General features: G+C 42.8%; 1 pseudogene; it reads left to right on the forward strand.

The window, feature by feature from the left end:
* Positions 1-5,664: 5,664 nt before the first annotated feature.
* LOC116075553 lies at positions 5,665-5,783 on the forward strand (annotated as a pseudogene).
* The last annotated feature ends 892 nt before the right edge of the window (positions 5,784-6,675 follow it).

Here is a 6,675-nt window from a genome sequence, read left to right on the forward strand (position 1 = left end):
TATATATTTTTGATCACATTCTTTCCCATTTCTCAACTCCTTCCAGATTTTTCTTCTCTCTACCCACCCAACTTCAGGTTCTTTATTTCTTTCTGTTTCTCTCAGAAAACCAAAAACAAAACAAAATAAAAGAAGAAGAAGAACAAGAAGAACAAGAAAAGGGAGAAGAAGAAGAAGAAGAAGAAGAAGAAGAAGAAGAAGAAGAAGAAGAAGAAGAAGAAGAAGATTAAAACAAACTAGTTAAAACACCCCAAAACCAAGAAAGTAAAAACAAAACAAAAAGCATGTAAAAAACACGGAGTATGTTTTGTGTTGACAACTGCTCCTGGGCATGGGGCCTGCTCTGCAGTGTGGTTGGAATAGACCCACTCTCATTGGAGAAAATGGATTTTCCTTTCCCAGCAACTATTGGGTGCAAACAGCAATGTGATAAGGGTGGGACCTTGTCTCCTCTCCCCCTTCTCTATGTTGGGATTTTGTCTGCTTTGAACTTTGTTCAGGTCTTGTACAACTGGCACCATCTCTGTGGGTTCACCTGTGTATCAGCCTTGCAGTGTGTGGAAGATGCCATTCCTTGGAGTCAGCCACTGTCACTGGCTGAGAATCTTTCTGTTTCCTCTCCCACATAGATCCTTGACCCTGGAGAGAAAGGGTTTGTTAAGGACATTTCATGTAGAGCTGATCACTCTAAAGTCTCTCACTGTCTGCACATTGTCCAGCCGTGGGTCTCGGTATTTGCATAATCTTCACTGGAAGGTGAAACTTCTCGATGAGGGGTAGGTGATACATTGATCTATGGGTGGAGTAATATACCCATACTAAATCATCCAGTCGGCTTATTGCTATGTTAATTGCAGAAGTTTCCTTTAGCAGTAGGTTTCCCCTTAGGGCCTATGACCTATCTCTTTTTAGGTTTTTGGCCACTCTAACAGTGTACAGTGTGAATTCTGTTTCATGTGGTGGGTCTTAAACTCAATCAAAAAGTGCCTTGTTACTCCTTTAGCATTTGTGCCATAGCACATCAGCATCGCTTGCCACCGTTGTAGGTCACAGGGTTTGTTAAGTGGTATTGAGGACTAACTTTTCTCCTCTGGTACTATGCAAAGTACCTTCCAGCACCATGGACACCAGTTGGCACGGGGAAGCTTTTAGCTAGGGGCCAGCTCACGTTCTCCATGCTTGATGACATAAATAAGTGTATGTTCCACAATAGGGCATTACTGTTGGATTGTGAAGAGTAATGTAACTTTGGAAACGGTAAAATTCTATTTTTAAACTAAGAAACTCCTGTCTGTGTTATCTATGTTTACTTACCATTTTCAATAATTAGGAAAAAAAAAGGAATAATGAAAATCCCCCCAAAACATATGAATTTAGAAAAATGAAGTCTTTCAGAAAAGAATTCCATGTACATTTTTTTTAATCCCTTAAAAAGTAATTTAGTTTGTAATAGTATGTAGGACCATTCCTAGGAGTCTTTGTTTTAGACAGCTGACGACTGTCCCAGGTTGAGAGTTGAAAATAGGAATACCCTTAAGTGGTTTTAAGCAGAAGGAAGTACAGTTCTTCAGAATTCAGAATTCCTGGAAGGACCTGCCATGGACTGGACCTAGACAGCACAGTCAGCTTATTCCAACACCCACCCTCCCCTCAACAGCTTTATGTGTTAAACCAAAAGCAAAGAGAGGCCAAAGCTATGCATAATCTTTACAGATGCCACAGGCAAAAGAAGAGATGGCAAGAGATGGCCGTGCGCCGCTTTGTACAAGGGCTCATGTGTAAGAACACAGCTGTGATGTGGTTGATCTGGAGGCTGACAAAAGTACCTTGTGTTCTAGGGCAGGAAAGCAGCAACCCTGAGTCTCTTTCTTCCCTTGTGAATCTTATTATCAAGTGATACCAACATGCCGCCAAGTCAGGGCGTTAAGTTTAGGAATGATATAAACAATTTGAAAGATGGAGACAAAACAAAAATATTTGTTGCCTCGCCAGAGAAACAATTAAATATTTAGCTGTTGCATGTCTTTTATGCTCCTGAAGCTTCCGAATTGGCAATCTTTGTAACTCTTAGAGTAAACCTGAGGAGAAGGGCTAGGAGAGGGTCACCCTGCCTTTGGCTTGTAAAGTACCTTATGGATTGTTCTAGAAGAGAGATCATCTCATGCCTACAGCCTCACATAAACTGAAACTGAAAGTTGGCTCTGAAATGACAAAGCTTATTAAAGTTCAGCTTATTGTGCTTTAAGTAGTAATGTTGAACATCTTTATATGTCTCCTAATATTTTAATCACAAGCTATATACACTCACATCTCTTCACCACACCACCCTCACGAGCCCAGCCTCTGCATACCTAGTTTTCTTTCCATCTCTATAGTCAAAGGCAGATGGTTGTTGTTTGGCTAGAAGATGGTATTTGGGAGCCATTCTTGTAAGATTCAGGTGGGAGCAAGCCGGGATAGAGAGCAAAGCCTTCCTTCACCATCCCTGGGAGCCCAGTCACACCTTCTCACTGGGAGCATGTACTTTCACTGTGGCAGGAGGTGTTTGTTTCTGGGTCACAGCTCTGTCCTGACACTTGTTTTTTTTTTTTTTTTTTTTTTTTTTTTTTCTTCTTCTTCTTCTTCTTTCTGAATGACTCAGATGTTGGTCTGTATGTAGCTTTGGGGAAATGCCGGTAACAAATCATAGGGGATCATGCTGCTAGGCTGGAGGGAGTGGACGTGACAGCCGGCACTCACTGGAGGAAGTTAACATCTGGAGGCTGGAACTCCTAGATCCGGTGACTCAGCCACCCTGGTTTCAGATATGCCTGTATGTTATGTGCCCATAAACATCTGGCATTTCCTGGAGTGGTAATAAAGTTCATGACAAAGATTTTGGTGTCAGGAGTCTCTCTGCTAGGATCATTAGCCGTAGTGGTGATCAATTCTGAGAATGGATGAACTGTTATTAATTGCTTACAACTATTGAAACTTGACCCGGGCCAGACCCAGCCCTACCAGTTTATAGAGCACCATACAGTGAGAGCTGTCCTGGCTAAGCAAGTTTCCCCTCTTTTATTCAAAATAGAGTCGTTTCTCACATGAAAACAAAGCTTGCTTTATAATTGGCCAATACTCACTTTAAAAATGAGTTCAAACCGCGTGTGCTCTTCTGAGTCCAGTTAGACAGAAGAGGACTCCGGGATCGTTCACAGAACAACTGTTATTACAAGGAATGGCAAAAAGGCGAAAACCAAAATGTAGCACTCAGAGTAATCTATGCATATTTTAGAAAGTAAGACACTCAAACAGAAATTTAGAAGACAAAAATATAAAAGGCTTTGGACATGAACTAGCATAGTCAGATACCTGGCTCCCTAAGGACCGAAGGAACCTGTTCAAACATCCCAGAAGTGTTTGATCCAGGGCTGTTCATTCAGATGGACAAAGAATTTGAAGGTTTTGATTGATAAGGGAGGGAGGGTCACCTTAAAAGTGCTTCTCTGGGATTACTATAGTTATCATCAACTGGCTAACTTTTCCTTCCTCTAAAAATCTGTCCTGATTCTCTAAGCCCCACCCTAGCCCTCATTTACATTTTATTGTTTTGTATTTACACAGAGCCCTTGCATGACACCACAACCGTCACAGTCACAGGTATTCAACGGCACCAGACTTTCTGAGACTAGAGACTTGTTATCCTTCTTCCTTGCAAATTTATTTTTATTTTATGCCTGTAGATGTTTTCCTTGTGTGTATGTCTGTGTACTATATGCAATTGGCTGCAGAAACTGGAAGAAAGCATTGGAATTGGGGTCGTGGGTGGTTGTTAGCAACCACGTTGGTGCTTGGAATGAAACCGGCGTCCTCTGGATGAGCAGCCAGCGCCCTAACCACTGAGCGCTGTCTCCATCTCCTGATACCCTTTGTGTTTTATTTTCTCGCATAATACCAAATATAGCATTAAGCCTACAGCTGGCACTTGATGGATCAAATTATTGCTGAATGAATGCGTTTATGAGTGGAATTACTAGTAAATATGGAGGGAGTCTTGGAAACAAATATTGCTGACTATGTAAAAGAGCAGAGGCTGCCCAGCTGAACTTTCAGGCACGTATTCCATGAAGTCATCATTACGATGCTGAGACAAATGTCTTACTAACTTTTATCATTTAGTGTTAGAAACTGAAACCTCCAGAAATGTAATGCGCATGCTCGCGTGGCTGGAATGGCTGCGGTTCAAACACAGAGCCATTTGTTTTCTAAATCCTTTGCAGCGGTCGCTCTTCTAAGCTGTTGAAGCCTTGGTCTGAACTTTGTTCTACCTCAGGTAATAGAAAACTAGGTCAACTTCTCTTGGGCAAGAAGAGGAAGGCGGCCTTGTTGGGAGAGCGGAAGCTCCGCAGAAACTGAAGTTGTTTTTAGAGCATCAGAGTTGGAACTGAGTGAGGGAAGTTTTCTGGACCAGACCCTTGTGTGTGGCGGGAGGATGGGGGAGACAGACTCAAATCCTCTCTCCTTCGCAGCCTCTGACTTGAAAATCTCCTTTTCAACTGGTTTTAATGTTATCACAGGGCTGGAAAAATCAAAGCAAACCCTTTGCATGATTTTAGGATATAAATTCCTAACGGGACCCAGACTGGCCTGAGTGCTGAGTGGCCAACCTGCTTTGGCAGGAGGAAAGCACAAGAAGATTCTGTCCCCGGGCTCTGCGTACATCTCCGTGGGCCTCGCTGCTCTCAATAGCTTGGTTTCCAGGAGGTGCCAATATAACTAAAAAATGCTTACCTAGTGTGGTGTTAATAGGTGACTGGGTGGTTTCTTAATACTTATGTAAGAACAATGCAGATGAGATTTCGTTTCTTCTGTTCTAGTTGCCTTTTCCTCTCAAAGCAATCGGAACAGTTCCTAATAGGAGAACGGACAACAGCGCCAGCCCTCCTGTGCCGGCCTTTCCTAGGCTTGTCTTTTTACTTTACCTTGTTGCGGATGGAACCTAGCTTTGTATGCATGCCCCGCAAGGCCTCTACCGCTGAGTTACGCTTCCAGCTCCTTCCCAGGCACTTTAAGGCAGAGTAATACTTGGTCTTCTGTTTCTTTTCTTTCTTTTTTTCCAAGACAGGGTCTCTCTGTGTAGCCCTGGCTGTCCTGGAACTCACTCTGTAGACCAGGCTGGCCTCGAACTCAGAAATCCGCCTCCCTCTGCCTCCCAAGTGCTGGGATTAAAGGCATGCCTGACCATTGCCCGGCTCTTCTGTTTCTTTTTAATCTTTCTCCTGTTAGGTTTTCTTTGTTTAAAGACAAGTTTATTCAGTTTTCCAGCATGCAGCACACATAAGAAAAGAGTCCAGCAATCATTTCTTTGTTAATCTGTTCACTTCTGAGGGGGTTCAGAGAGGAGTACAGTACCCCCATCTTCCTTTCTTGCAGAGAGATTTCTGTCAGGTAGCCACAGAAGATCTTCCCCAAGACAGAATTTGAACATAGCTAGGGAGTGGGAGGACCATGCGCAGGAAGGCAAGAGACAGGTGCTGAAGATCTGGTCCTGCCAGTGGTTACTTGTGCAACCTGTAGAAAGGCATTTAACCTACGTCTTTTTCCAACGATGAGATTACACTTTCCCTCTCCAGCCTTCAAGTTACTATAATAAATACAAAAGGTGCTTTATAAAAGATAAAGCTCGTCTATGGCCATACCACCCTGAATGTGCCTGATCCCGTCTGATCTTGGAAGCTAAGCAGGGTCAGGCCTGGTTACTACTTGGATGGGAGACCGCCTGGGAAAATTGGGTGCTATAGGCTTTTAGAGAGAGAGAGAGAGAGAGAGAGAGAGAGAGAGAGAGAGAGAGAGAGAGAGAGAGAGAGAGAGAGAGAGAGAGAGAGAGAGAGAGAGAGGGAGAGAGAGAGAGAGAGAGAGAGACAGAGAGAGAGAGAGACAGAGAGAGAGAGAACTCATATAAACATGTAAAGTGAATGCCTCATTGCATTTCTATATTAACAATATTGGCTCGTGTAGACAGAACTTTGTAACCTAACAAGCAAACATAGCCAAAGGCACTGTGCTTAAAGCCTCTTGTGGTCTTCGTAGCACTGAGATGGAATACATACAAGGACACTGAAATGAAATAAAATAAATTTTTGTTTGTTTGTTTGTTTTTGGTTTTTTCGAGACAGGGTTTCTCTGTATAGCCCTGGCTGTCCTGGAACTCACTCTGTAGACCAGGCTAGCCTCGAACTCAGAAATCCACCTGCCTCTGCCTCCCAAGTGCTGGGATTAAAGACATGTGCCACCACTGCCCGGCAAAATAAATGTATTTTTAAAACATGTAAATAGGATGACATCAATTTTTCTGACCACTGATTGTGAGGAAGGTAATTCCTATTGGGGAGACTGTTGCTTAGTCCCGAAGCCAGGTCCATGGAATAACGAAGAAAAAGCATTGGGAATATAAATCTAAAATTTACAAGTAGTTATTAAAAGTCCATGGACCCCCTCGAAATGAGTAGTTGAATTAAGTGTGATTGTCACCAACCCAAGACTGTCAGGTGACAGTCACTGACACTCTGGTGACAAGGTAGAACCTCTGTAGATGAAAGCAGGCTGGGAACCGTCAGATGAGTCCTAATGTTCAAATGCTGCTTTTCCTTCGACAAATGCAGTTCTTCTTTTTTTTTTTTTAAACTTTTATTGCAT

This window comes from Mastomys coucha, unplaced genomic scaffold (assembly GCF_008632895.1).
Source record: "Mastomys coucha isolate ucsf_1 unplaced genomic scaffold, UCSF_Mcou_1 pScaffold3, whole genome shotgun sequence".
Classification (NCBI taxonomy): Eukaryota; Metazoa; Chordata; class Mammalia; order Rodentia; family Muridae; genus Mastomys; species Mastomys coucha.